Below are 14,726 nucleotides of genomic sequence, written 5' to 3'. Positions count from 1 at the left end.
TTATTCTCAGGGTATAATTTCCTACATTCGGCTATATTCAGAATGTTTGTTTCAGCCTAGGAAAAACTCAGTATTTTGTTATAATTTATGGGAAGACAAATTAAAGTCAAGCGTTATATTTTTCCTTTTGCTCTCTTTAAATTATGTCAAGAAAACTCTAATAAAAGATAGCTTGTCTAATGTCAGTCCTCAGATCAGTGGAGATAAAAATGTCCTTACTTCATCCTACTTCTTAATATCTACATGATTTTCAAGAAATCATATACTCAAGCATGAACTCAGAGTTTTATTAAACACAAAAGAAGGAAAACCAAAGCAGACCAAAACAAAATAACTTTGGATAATTTTATTCTCCTCTATATCCTTAGCAGTGGAGTACAAGGGGCGGGGGCAATATCCATTTTAGTAAGGCAGGGGTAAGCTAGCCAAGCTGAGGTCATCTTTCTTTCTAATGGATATACAAAAATAGTTGTGGCCCAACTCATCTTTGTATCTCCCCTTAGCACCCTGCCCCGAAAATGTGGTCCATCTCAGTTTATACTCCAATAGTGGTACAGAGAAGACCCTATTGTCAATGTTGACAATGATCAACTCTAAGGAATAGTGACTACAACTTATTATTTTGCTCCCAAATATAGAGAAAAAGAAACTGTGCTGTTCCCAAATTACTTCTTGGATTTATGTAACCAGTATCTAATAACCACTACAGTATATACAAGAGTGATGTACTTTGATAGCAGGGGTGGAAACAAAAGCAGGGAAAATGGAAATTTTAAACTCCTTAGAAATAGAGCCCTATTCTATTCACGTGGATTTCAAATCATAAGAACTAAATTTTAAAGGAAACTCTAATGTCTTCTTTGATAAAAGTATATAACTAAGCATCTAAAGTATATAAATGTCTAGTATTTTTGCTTCAGAAAAAAAAATCTGGCTTGATAAAATTCAAAAAGTGAATTATTTTATTTTATTCAATTCAACTCTCTTATTTTATTTTATCCTATTCTGTTCTATTCTTTTTTTTTTTTTTTTTTTTTTTTTTTGAGAGAGAGAGAGAGAGAGAGAAAGAATGCGTGAGCAGGACAGAGGCAGAAGGAGAGGAAGAGAATCTTAAACAGGCTCCAAGTCCAGAGCAGAGCCCAATACAGGGCTCAATCTCACAACCGTGAGATCATGACCTGAGCCAAAATCAAGAGACTGATGCTTAACCAAATGAACCACCGAGGTGCCCCCATATTGTGAATTTTAAGGGACACACGCCACAGGAGTTGGCTCAGATAAGAACAAGAAAATAAAACTAAGAACACATCTCAAAGACCAATTCTGCTCTCGTATTTCATTTCTCATATTTTGTACACATCTATCCTCAATTTCCTGAAATGTCATCACTCTCCATTTAATAAACAAATGATAAAGAAAGCTCAAGTCATGAAATCAGTGGCACAACAATCTTCATTTGATTTGTTTTTCAATCCCACAGTTAGCTCTAAAGGCCATTTTGATTTAAAGCCTAGAAGTCAATGACTTTTTGAGAAGTTTCCTGTTTTCTTTCTTCATACAACCATATGAATGATAAGAATTTGTGGCTAATTCTAAACATAAAGCCTTTCTGCATTTAAATATTTCCACTGGTTTTAGTTTTCACCATAGGACTCTGACTCTCAAAATATCATTTCTTTTATAATTCCACAAATGTAAATTTTCCTGAATTTGCTTCTTGACAGCTTTCCAATAGGCAAAATGTGCAACTGACTTTATTGTTTTTCTAATAACATGGGCAGTTAGGGCAAAAGAATCTAATTCATCTCTGACTGTTCCTAATACTTGTTTTTTATTTGTAAGGATAAATACTCTGAAAGGAAGTTTTTGGTGACTGGGAGAGACATAATGTTATTTCTATTTAAACTGACTTTCATTAAGAAAACTCCATACTGAGTTAAACCAGCCTATTATCCTGTCCCTGACAGGAATGTATTCTGGAAAGCCACGATCATGTTCCATGAAGTTAAACTCAAAAGGTCAAAAATGTACTCAGAAAAACTAGTTTTTCCTCAATAATTACAATCATCCATAAATTCAATCTCTTTGTAGTTTAACAGGGAGAACTTTCTGAGGAAATATGTTCCATGAACTTACTCTTCACCTAGTAAAATCATCCTTGTTTGTTCTAAAATGACTTAGTTGAGCATTCAAGGCTGCCCTCTAAACTTTTCTGATATTTGAAAACTTGTTTCAAATATTTTCTTTATAAGGAACACTTTTTACCTTCTGTTAGGAAGAATGATGGATTAAACAAGTTTTATTTTCTCTCCTTACTTTCTGTATTTTTACGTACTTCTACAAATCACTAAATGCAGTTGGACCCTTGAACAACATGGGAGGGAGTTAAGGGTGCCAACCCCCTGCTCAGTTGAAAATTCACATATAACTTTTAACTCCCCCAAAACTTAACTACTAAGAGCCTACTGTTGACCAGAAGCATTGTTAAAAACAAAAACAGTCGATTAACACATATTTTGCATGGTATATCTATTATATAATGTATTCCTACCATAAAGCAAGCCAGAGGAAAAAAAATGTTATCAGAGAAAGTCATAAGTAAAGAGAAAATACACTCACAGTACTGTGAAACCCCAGGTAAGTGGACTTGTACACTTCAAGCCCATGTTGTTCAAGGGTCAACCACTCTTTGTTTTAAAGATGTTCACTAGTGATATTGAGTGTGTAGACATGTTATCAGATCTTACTGATCCTTGATTTCTTAATCAGAAAAATGAGAAGACTCTAACATGGGATAGAGATCATCTCTAAAATAACCTTCTACAGTTAAGCTGAACTTCGGAAGAAAAGTCATGGTGCAAACTCCACTGCAGTCTTGCCCTGCACTTCAACCAAAACCTAGTTAACGTCAAGTTCACGCCTAAGTAAACATAAATCCAAAATGTCTTACTCAGTTGAATTATCTGTTTTCTTCAAGTTCCTTAATTAGGTTCAATAAAAGTTGCCAAAGTCATAGACAAAATTAATTTTCCTTCTGCCTTTGGCCCTGAAATCTGTACCTTTCCTCTGTGGCATCCATCCAGAGCTCTCATGCTGGTGAAAGCAAAATTGGCAGAAGTTTCTGTATGGTCTGAACTTACAAAATGACCAAAATGACCTCTTTCATGTCAAAAAAAAATCCTGAAATACATCAATAAGAATTACTTTACGCAGTACATTAAACATGGAGACTTTTGCAAAAACTAGTATTTGTTTTTAAGAGGTGTAATTAAGTTCACCTTCAAATTATGCAAAATAAATATTTCAAGTGGTAATATTAAGATTTATTTTAATGATATAATGGAGAACTAATACCATGTAAAACAATATTTATACAGTTAACAATCTACTAGGTAGTGCATTAAATGTTTAATGAACTTTTTAGGCAACCTGATTTATTTCTGTTACTAGATAAAAGCTTTGTTCCTCTTAACAGCCATTGTTGGCTCTATACACATCACTTACAGGGTAACTAACTTTATGACAATGCAGAACAATCATCTAATACTATAACAAATTTAAATTAAAGAATCTCATAAATTATAGCAAAATAAATTCCAGATGGATCAAAGACGTAAAGGTAAACAAAGAGAAGAAACAAAGAAAGCCTTAAAAAAAACTTCACAGTAAAGAAAGTATTTTTAAAAATGACTCAAAATACAGAAACCATGAAATAAAAAACTGCTAAACTCAGCTACATAAAAGCAATACTAAAATGGAAAATACTTGCAATTCTTAACACTGACAAAGGGCTTATTTCCCTCACATACCAAAATTTCCTAGAATCAATAAGAAAAAAAGGTACCCCAAAAATGGGTAAAGGATATTACCAGACAGATCACAGAAAGGGAAATACAAATACCTTTTAAACATATGAAAGGATATTCTACTCCACTTGAAATAAAGGAAATGCTAGTTCAAATTTTACTGAGATACTTTTCTTCAAAGGTCAGATTTGTACAGATGAAACATTCAATGACAGGACATACTTGTACATTCTCATACGTCATTGACGGGAATGTCATCAATACCTCTACAAAGCGAGTTTGGTAATAACTACTAACATTTACAATTTGCATATCTTTAACCTAGCCAATTATACACACACACACACACACACACACACGCACGCACACACACACACATCCTACATACAAACTCACACCTCTGTAAAATAATATAGTCTTAAGGTTATTCATTAACTACGGTAAAATTTGAAGTAGCAAAATAACAAGAGTAGCTTAAAAGTTGGCTGATCTAAAAAATTATGACACTTAGGGCACCTACATGGCTCAGTAGATTAAGCATCAAACTTCGGCTGAGGTTACGATCTCACAGTTTGTGTTTGAGCCTCGTATCCGGCTCTGAGCTGTCAGCACAGAGCCTGGAGCCTACTTCAGATTCTGTGTCTCTCCCTCTCTCTGTCCCTCCCCTGCTCATGCTCTGTCTCTGTCTCTCTCTCTCCCTCTCAAAAATAAACTTAAAAAAAATTATTATACTCTATACAGTGGAATAGAATGCTAAAGACCTTTCTAAAGAAAGGATTAGGAAGCTCCTTATGTTCTCATGAGCAGCAAAAATTAAGATATATTTTCAGGTTAAGAAAAGCAAAATGCAGAATATCATTTGGGTAAAAATGGGGGCAAGGGAACCACACATGTAATCACCTGACTATCAAAGATTATCTCTGGAAAGGCATTCAAGAAATTAGTAATGGTTGCCTCTAGCAAGGGGAACTGGGTGGGTGGGGAACACAAGGAAAGTGTAACTTTTCAGAAGTTGTGGGATCAAGTGAGTACTTATTGTTTACATAGCACTGCCAGGCACTGTGGCACAGGGTTTCTGCCATTGTGAAGATACAGTCTTTTAGAGAGAAAGCTAGCAGATATGATCCATTAAAGAACCATGTATTCGAACGCTTGGCCCTAATCATAAATGCAACTGACATACAGAGGAACTGGAGACAGAACAGAAACACTTGTGAGCCGGCCTGGAGACTCAGTCTTCCAGGCAGAGGCAAGAGCACAAAGGTGTGGGGTCCAGCCTGCCTGTGCCAGGAATTTGATTAGTAGGAAGCAATTTTGCTTTTCTTTCTTTCCCCCACTTTCTTTCTTTTTTTCTTTCTCTCCTTCTTTCTCTTTCTTCCTCCTTCTCTCTCCACACCCCACTTTTTCCCTTCTGCTGCTACTGCTGCTTTCTCCTCCTCTTCTTCTTCCTCCTCCTCCTTCTATTTGAAAATGGGGTTCTTACCATTCACATTTCATGACCATGGATCTTTCAGGCACTTTAATGATAGGCAAGGACACCAACTTTCAGTGATCTTGCCAGTACATTCCCAGGTATAGAATGTACACTTTTCCTTTGTTTTCATCAAGTGTTTATCCAATGAGCATGATATCATCCTTATACACCTAAAGCACTGGATATGGCCAACTGATATATATATATATATATATATATATATATATATATATATATATATGATGATAACAAATTCATTACAAAGCAAATATAAGGAAATGTCCATATTTATAATATCAAGTTTACTTCCACAGCAATAGGAGAGCAATGGGAACTTTCTAGTTCTCTCTCTCTCTCTCTCTCTCTCTCTCTCTCATAACCTATTGTAAACAGGAAATTTAATTAAAATGCATGAATTTTATTTTTTTTTAATTTTTTTCTTTTTTTTTTTTTTAAATTTATTTTGGAGACAGAGAGAGGCAGAGCATGAGCAGGGGAGGGGCAGAGAGAGAGGGAGACACAGAATCTGAAGCAGGCTCCAGGCTCTGTGCTGTCAGCACAGAGCCTGACACGGGGCTCGAACTCACGGACTGTGAGATCATGACCTGAGCCGAAGCTGGACGCTTAACCAACTGAGCCACCCAGGCGCCCCAAAATGCATGAATTTTATACACGAACACTGAAAGTTACAGAATTAAAATTTCAGCAGATTAGAGTGGCAAACTTCTGGGTTTTACCTTTTTTCATCAGAAAGTTTCTCCCATTTTCCCACAGTTCTGAACTGAAAATTCTTAAAAACTGCCCAAGTCTGTCACAGACACACACACACAGCTTGCTTCCTACTCTGGAAGTCTTCCCTGTGCCTTTGGCTGGAAAGTACAGAGGAATCAAAGCATTTCCTCAAACAATGGAAGCCAACATAAATGCACTTATTCTAAGAAACAATAGAAATGAAATTTCCACTGGGATCAAATTCAACAGAGCTGATTAGCATTTCTTTCATGCTAAATATTTGGCTTAGATGTCAGGTTAGGGGTTAGTAGAGGTGAGTCCATAAGCCATTATATTAAACATGAACATTCACCAAAGAGTAATTAATTAACTTGTGTTTTACTTCTTCAAATGTCCTTTCTCATTCTTAATGATTGTATTAAGTATCCTATCTTGGACACAATTTTTGTTTGGTTTTCACATTTTTCCAGTTTGACAGTAAGAGGCTTATTCTAGAACAATTAAGAAACCAGACCACCCACCAACCGCCAACTGGCAATATTTTGTTGCATTTTATGTTGGGTTTTTACTCCATCTTCAGAAGCATTTATATCCTCTTAATGAAAAGACTCTTGTAGTGGTTGTTTCTATTCAGTATTTAACCTAAGTAGACAGGAGTGGGAACCTCAGAAAATACCAAAAGATATACGTTCTCTGGAAAAGATCACTAACCTTGTTATGCACCCAGTATTAGGCAATTAAAACTTTCATCATCTTTTCAATAAATCTGGTACTTAAAACAAAACCTCAGTCTGTTGCTATGATAAAGTTAGACCTAATCATGGGTTCTTGTGGGTTCCAGAGTTATATCACCTTTCTTGTACATGTTTTTGTTTTGTTTTGTTTTGATCTTGACTGTCTGTTCACTCTTTTCTTCCCCTGGCCATTTTGCCCAATGTACTCACTTCAAATGCCAGCAGTTACCTGTGCTTCTATTTATCTTCTTTCTTCTCTTTCTTAATTCACCTGTCACCTTCTATCCCTCTTTTTATAAATGAGGCCCCAAATTTCTGACTTCATAATTTGGCTTCAATGTCTTCTACTGGCTTGCTTCACCTTCTCCCAATCTCCAAATGCTTCTTCAGGTTTTTACACCTCTGCTTCTTTTTTTTTTACTCTAACAATACAAATCCCTCATTTTTGGCCATCACTGTCCCCAGTGAGACTGCCCTAGTACAGCCCTCCCCCTTGCACAATCACAGAATCGGGAAACATCCATCCTGGAAACTTGCTTCAACAGGGCACTCAATGCTCCACCTTCCACTGGACTGTGTTCACTGAGGTCCAATATATATGCCATATTCACTGTTGTATCCCCAGCAACCAATACAACGTCACACACATCAGCTTCTCAATCAACAAATGTCCACTGAATGAACTTGTAAGATAGTAACAGAAGTTATTTCTGCCCATTTTCCCACATAACTAAACCAACAATTTTGATTTATTGAGAAGATGCAGATTACCTTCTCTGATACTTATTTTCCTGCTTTGCAGACATAGCTCTATTGGGTAGTCCAGAATACTCACACAGGGAACTTCATAGGTCATCTAGACCTCAGAAAGTGGCCTTTTACGTGAGAAAACTGTCTGATGGAAACCATGAAACTACTCTCTAAGACTATGATGAAATTCCAAGATCGCCAATTTTATAGAAAGATAAATTAGAGAAGGCTCAGAAGACTGACTTAAAAATAATCAAGAAGTTAAAAAATAAGAAATATAGGGGCACCTGGGTGGCTCAGTTGGTTAAGCGTCCAACTCTTGGCCTCAGCTCAGGTCTTGATCTCAGGGTCATGAGTCTGAGCCCTGCATTGGGCTCTGTGCTGGGTGTGAAGCCTACCTGAAAAAAATCAGAAGAAGCATAATTAGTCTGGGATGCTGTGAGAATGCCTATTATGTTCTATCCCTAAAATTTCTTTTCTCTTAAACCAGCTTTCATAAGATTCTAAAACTTGCCATGAAACATTCCCTAGGACAAAGATGTATAGGTAAGTGTACTACTGTGGAAAGGGTTCATAATAATGTGTTCCCTGAGGAAAGACTTATCAAAACAGCATGGATAATACAATTCTGTTTCTGTAAAATTAGAAAGAGAGAAATATCTGGAATACTTGTTATTATTTTTTTAAATATTTATTTGTGAGAGAAAGAGAGAGAGAGAATGAGCAGGGGAGGGGGAGAGGGAGAGGGAGAGGGAGAGGGAGAGGGAGAGAGAGAGAGAGAGAGAGAGAGAGAGAGAGAGAGAATCCCAAGCAGGCTCTGCGCTGTCGGCACAGAACCCAATATGGGGCTCAAACTCACAAACTGTGAGATCATGACCTGAGCTAAAATCAAGAGTCAGACCCTTAACTGACTGAGCCACCCAGGTACCCCTCGAAATTTTTAAATTGATATATAATACACATACAGTAGAATGCACAAATCTTGTACAGCCTGATGAATTTTTACTTTGTATACACCCATGTGACTACCAACCACATAAAAAAATATGGCCATTCCAGGACTCCAGAAGGTGCCCTCACGCCCCTTCTCTGAAGAATGGCTCCCAAAACATTCTGTAGGTACCCAATTAGTGAGATTTTAGGTGATTCTTCTTTACGCCATTCTGTTGCTAGAGTTTTTTACATGAGTTTTACTATATAGTCAGAAAAACAAGAATGTCATTTTCCTTGTTGACCTGCTGGGCAGCAGGAGTACCAGTGAGCCAAACTCAAGGAAAGGGACTAGAGGTACCAAAATTCCTGATTTCAGCATTCATGTCATTTTCAACATTTAACTCTCTTATTTTTCTTTGTATATTTCTTGCTTTTCTTTTTTTTTCTCCTGAAAACTTAGCAAAGCTTTCTGTTCTTTTTAACAGTTTAATCTGCTCAACTGTACAAGACATACTGTTTTCTAAGCCTTGTGGGAAGAGTGGCATACTCCTGGGCATTGTGTGGTGCTACAGACTGAATGTGTCCTCCACAATCCATGTCAAATCCTAGTGCCCAATGCGACAATATGTAGAGGTGGGAACTTTGGGAGGTAATTAGGTCATGAAGGCAGAACCTTCATGAATAACAGAAATCCTAGAAATCCTAGAAATCCTTTCCCCCATGTGAAAATACAGCCCTTACCAGACACTAAATCTACCGAAAACTTGACCTTGGATTTCCCGGCCTCCAGACTCTGAGAAACAAATTCTTGTTGTTTATAAGCCATCCAGTCTGTGATCTGAACAGACTAAGATATGTGGCCATCTGAAACCAAAGTGGAATGAGCCCAATCAAGAAAGACACATAGAAATCAAAATAAAATATTTATTAATGGTAAAGGCATACTGAAGACGGCGACTTAAATCTGTAGCTACAATCGACCTTCCATTACCTATGAGCATGAGTTCAACTTATACACAAGCCCACCTCACTGCAGAGACAGCACCCTCTCCAAGAAGTACTTCACTTGATGACAGATAAAGGCCTATAGCTTCAGAACCTAATGCTCTAAGAAAGATAGGGAACCAAGCCACAGAGTGCTCAGTGCTCTCAACTAATCTCATCAAGCAGATAAGTCACCAAGTAGAAGTGGATGAGAAAAGAGCAGAAACTCTCCTCTAAGGAACTTGAGTGGAAGTTTTCTTTTATGCAAACAAAGCAATTCAGAAATATGCTCTCCCCTCAAACATTCTGGATACATGGTTCACTGATCCAAATTCCATAATTCCAAAGGAAAAGAATTTGGCCTTCCATTTCTTCTGTATCTTTCACTACAGGTTTTCTTAAAGCAAGTTTATAAATAAATGCACAAGCAAACAAATAAGTTCAGTGAGATAAAAGGAACTTTAAAGGTCTGTATGAAATCTTAAACTTAGAGGAGATCCTCAATCACACACGGGGTTGAAACCCACTAATATGTGCCTCATTGAAAAGACAAAACATAGAAATTGGTGTACTACTAACCGATATCCCTGGTGCCTGAACTTCCAAACGCATCTTAATCTCACTGTCACTACCTGAAATGACGAGCCACTAGTCTCTGTATCAAGTGCAACTGGCAATGGCTGAAATGCTGAAGCTGAAATTCCCACCAAGCCTGTTTTTGTAATCTGTGAAACACATTCACACAATTAAGGACCCATTTCCTGAAAGGATAGTCTCAACTTTCCAGCTACTCTGCTAACTTAAAATCAGACCCAGCCTTTGGCTGGAAAGTGTGAGGATCCTGAAAAGGAAACAAATGTTTTCAGGTAAAAGGCTTCAGGGTAGGGTGGGAAGGGGAAAAGTTTACAAGATAATCTTTCAAAGATGTCTGAAAAAGACTTCATGCACATTTACTTACTTATTTTGTAACTTTTTTTTTTTTTACTAAGTTTAGCAGACATGTAGGAAAGTGCACAAATTGTTGAGTAAAGAACTTGACGAATTAGTTTAGAAGGAATACCTCTGTGTAGCCAGACCCAAATCAGGAAAAGGAAAGAGCACCACCAACACTGACAAACTTCCCATTGCCCCCTCCTATTCATTATCATCCCCAAAGGAACCACTAGTCTGACTTTTTTTAAAGATTTTATTAAGTAATCTCCACACCCAATGTGGGGCTCGAACTCACAACCCCAAGATCAAGAGTTGCATGCTCCACTGACCAAGGCAGCCAGGCACCCTCCACTATTCTGACTTCTAAAATCATACACTGATTTTGTCTATCTTTGAGCTTTATGTAAGCAGAACCACACAGTATGTACTTTTGTGTGCCTCGATCCTTTTGCTCCAGTTACATCAAGGAGTTTCATCCATGTAGTTACATGTAGTAATAGTGGTAGTTTCTTCATTCTTACTGCTGTTCAGTATTCCATTGCATGAATATGACACAATTTATTCATTTTATTGCCCTTGGAAATTTACATAGTTTCCAGCTTGGAGCTATTATAGAAAGTGCTACTGTGTGAATTCTAGTATGTCTCGAGTACTGGTACGCATTTCTATTGAGTCTTCCAAGGAGCCAGTCATAGCTCACTAAGTTTATGGTAATTTGTTATGGCTATAATAGGAAAATCACATGATCCCATTTTTGTATGTTTATTGGTCAAGTGGATATTCTTTTTCATGAAGTGCCTGTCTGCCTAGGTCTTTTGCACACTTTTAAAATTACATTGTCTGGGGTGGAGGGCGGGTGGATTTCCTTTCGTATTCTGGATTCAAGTGCTTTGTAGATAATGATATTTACCACGTATTCTCCCAGCCCATGGCTTATTTCACTCGGGGCTATCTTGATAAAGCAAAGTTTCCAATTTTAATCATATCCAATGTATCTATCTTTTCCTTTATGGTTAGTGCTTTTTGTGAACTTTTTGAGACACCTTGCTTACAAGGTCATGAAGACATTCCTCAAGTCACCTTCTATACGTTTTATTATTTGACCCATCTGGAATGGATATTTGGATATTGTGTAAAGTAGGTGAAAAGGTCTACTCTAGATAGGTAACCCAATGATTCAGCATCATTTATTAAAAATGCCATCTTTTCCTCACTATATTGTAATGACATCTTTGTCATGTATCAGGTTAACTACAGATGTGTAGGTCTACTTCTGGACTTTTTTCCTATTCTATTACTATATTTATGTACTTTTGCATTCGTTCAGAAAAGAGTTAACAGAGCAGGTCTGAGAATGTTATCCTTTGATAGGCTTGCACATAAGGACAGCCCCTGGATGGAATGCAGGAATTTAGATCTGGAGAAGGTTCCTACCATTCCCAGAACTGATAGGAGTGTCTCACTGTGCCTAAACTGTTTATACAAACAGTACAGATTATGCTGAACACTTGTTTTCCTTCTAGAGTTTGGAACCTGGGTGTGTACTTTGCAAAATATGAAGCCCCCAATAAAAACTCTGGGTACTGAGTCTCTAAAGAGCTTCCCTAATAGACAATATTTCACATGTATTGTCATAACTTGCTGGGGAAATTAAATGTGTCTCCACCGGGAGAAGACTTTTGGAGGTTTGCACTTGATTTCATCCAGACTTCACCTCACGTGTCTTTTCTCTTGGCTGATTTTGCTTTGTATCACTTCACTGTGATAAATCATATCTATGAGTATGACTATGTCTGGAGTCCTGGGAGTCCTCCTAAACAATCATCAAATCTGAGGATTTTTTACCCTTTGAATTTTCACATAAATCTTAAGATCAACATAATGTTCACAAAACTCAACCTGTAGTTGAATTTTTATTGGTTTTTCATTTGATCTATATATCTATTCGAGAAAATTGGTATTTCTACAGTATTAAGTCCTCCAATCCATTCACATGGTATAGATTGGTCTTCTTTTATTTCTTTCAACTTTCTAAATAATATTTTGTGGGGTTTTTTGGTGAGAAGGTCTTATACATCACTTATTAGACTTGTTACTAGGCATTTGGTGGTTTTGATGCTAATGTAAGTCATATTTTCCATTTTTATTCTCTAATGGCTTTCTACTATTTTATAGAAACATAAATGATTTTTGTATATTGACCTTATATCTAGCAACTTAATAAATTCATTTATTAATTCTGATAGTTTAAACTATAGAGCCTTGTTATCTGTTATGTAAACAATCACATCATCAATAAATAACAATTTTGTTAATCTTCCTTGTTGTTTAATGTTCACTTATTTATTTTGAGGAGAGGGGGGCAGAGAGAAAGGGAGAGAGAAAATCCCAAGCAGGCTCTATGCCCAGTACGGGAGCCTAATGCGGTGCTAAACTGCATGACCACGAGATCACTACCTAAGCCAATATCAAGAATCAGACACTCAACAGACTAAGCCACCCAGGTGCTCCTTTTTCTTCTTTTTTAATCATTGTTATGAGCTGAATTATGTCCTTCCAAAATTCATATGTTTAAGTCCTAACCTCAACCTTGGAATGAGATAGATCCTTTAAAAAAGGTCATTAAGTTTTCAGTTTTATGAGGTCATTAAAGTGGACCCTAATCTAATATGACTGCTTATAAGGAAAGAAGATTAGGACACAAGCACACACAGAGGCAAAACCCTGTGAAGACAGAGGGAGAAGACAGCCATCTATAAGTCAGGGAGAGAAACCAATCCTGCTGATACCTTGTTATTGGACTTCCAACCTCCAGAAATTTAAGGAAATAAATACCTTTTGTTTAAGCTAGTCAGTTTGTAGTAGTGTGCAGCTCTAAGAAACAAATACAAATAATGTTTCATAACTTGGTTATACAGTTATAAAGAAGCATGCACTATAGGCTAGGCACTGAGCTAATTTATTTTCATACACCATTTCTTTTATTCTTCACAATCTCCAAAAAGATATGTAGTATTGCCTCAATTTTACAAAGGATAAAATAGACCCTAAGAGGTTAAGGAAGGTACCTAAATAAATAGAACTAAACATCATGAACCTGCTGCTTTACTCTTCTGCCTTCTTAGAGTTGTAAAACACAATTATTGTGCCTTCAGTCACTCTAACTGAAAAAAAAATTTTTTTTTCTCAGTAGGGGAACACACACACACACACACACACACACACACACACACATACACTACAGAGACCTCCAACTCTGGTCCAGACCTATCACACAGAGCTATCTCAAGATATAATCAATATCCAAAGTGGAGTATCAAACAAAATGCGAATCTTCAAAGGATTTCACAAACAAACAGGCACATAACTCTTGAACCCCTCACCTGTCTGTGGACATAAAAGGATAGGAAGAAAGCAGACTGGAAGATTTTAGATGTCAGTGTTCCGTGTCCCCCCTGACATGTGGAGGCATTGGAGGTGCCCATCCCTCTCTTCAAGCCTACTAAGAGGGGTCCAGTGGAATCTCTCAGTTTGGGGTGACAGTGAACTGTTGGTTCTCTGGTTCTAAGCTGGGAAATCTCACGTGACAGAGAAGGGATTCATCAAAGGGGCCAAAGGAATGATGGCTGTGTTAGGCTCTCGGAAGCTGCAAAAGTCATGGCGGCAGAGATGAGTTAATGTTGCCTAAGGACCAGATGTGGGCCTCCCTCATAAGGGTTATTTAGGTCCTAACCAAAAGGACAAACTATAGGGGCAAAAAGACCTCAGCAAAGAGAACCAGAAGCTATATTCAAGCTCTAGCTGCTTAGGGAATAAGCAACCAGTCAGTTTGAAAATGTATTTGCTGCATGTGAGGGAGCAGGAGAGGTAGGAATATCAAGTACTCACTCAAAAGTCAATGAAAAAGTCAGCGTTAAACACCTGCAGGCCCAGAAAATGTTTGGTCACCTCACTACACTACCAGAATAGACTTTTCTGTTCCCCATCTTTCCCCTAGCTTTGTTCCTTCAGAGCAAAACACGGGGAAAAGCTAAAAGAAGAGTAAGAAGGCAAAAGAAGAAAACCAACTACCAGCTTCCCCTTCCACCTTGCCCCCACCCAACACCTCAACTTAGGCTTTAGCTGAAGATGGGGGGTAGGTGCCTCACCTTTATATCAGTTAGGACATTTTGACAAAATCAAGATTCTCTGCAATACTTAAGAGCAACTGGAAAAGTCATCTGGGGCAGAGGAAGAACTAATCTCATTCAATAAACTTAACATTTAAGAGATAATTAGAAAGGACAATGAGACACCACTATGCACCCATTACAATGGCTTTCATAAAAAAGACAGGTAAAACCAAGTGTTGGTGAGGATGTGGAGATCAGGAGCCCTCAT

Source organism: Acinonyx jubatus, chromosome B2, assembly GCF_027475565.1.
Source record: "Acinonyx jubatus isolate Ajub_Pintada_27869175 chromosome B2, VMU_Ajub_asm_v1.0, whole genome shotgun sequence".
NCBI classification, from domain to species: domain Eukaryota; kingdom Metazoa; phylum Chordata; class Mammalia; order Carnivora; family Felidae; genus Acinonyx; species Acinonyx jubatus.
The sequence above is the reverse complement of the archived record's forward strand: the minus strand, read 5'-3'. Positions refer to the sequence as shown.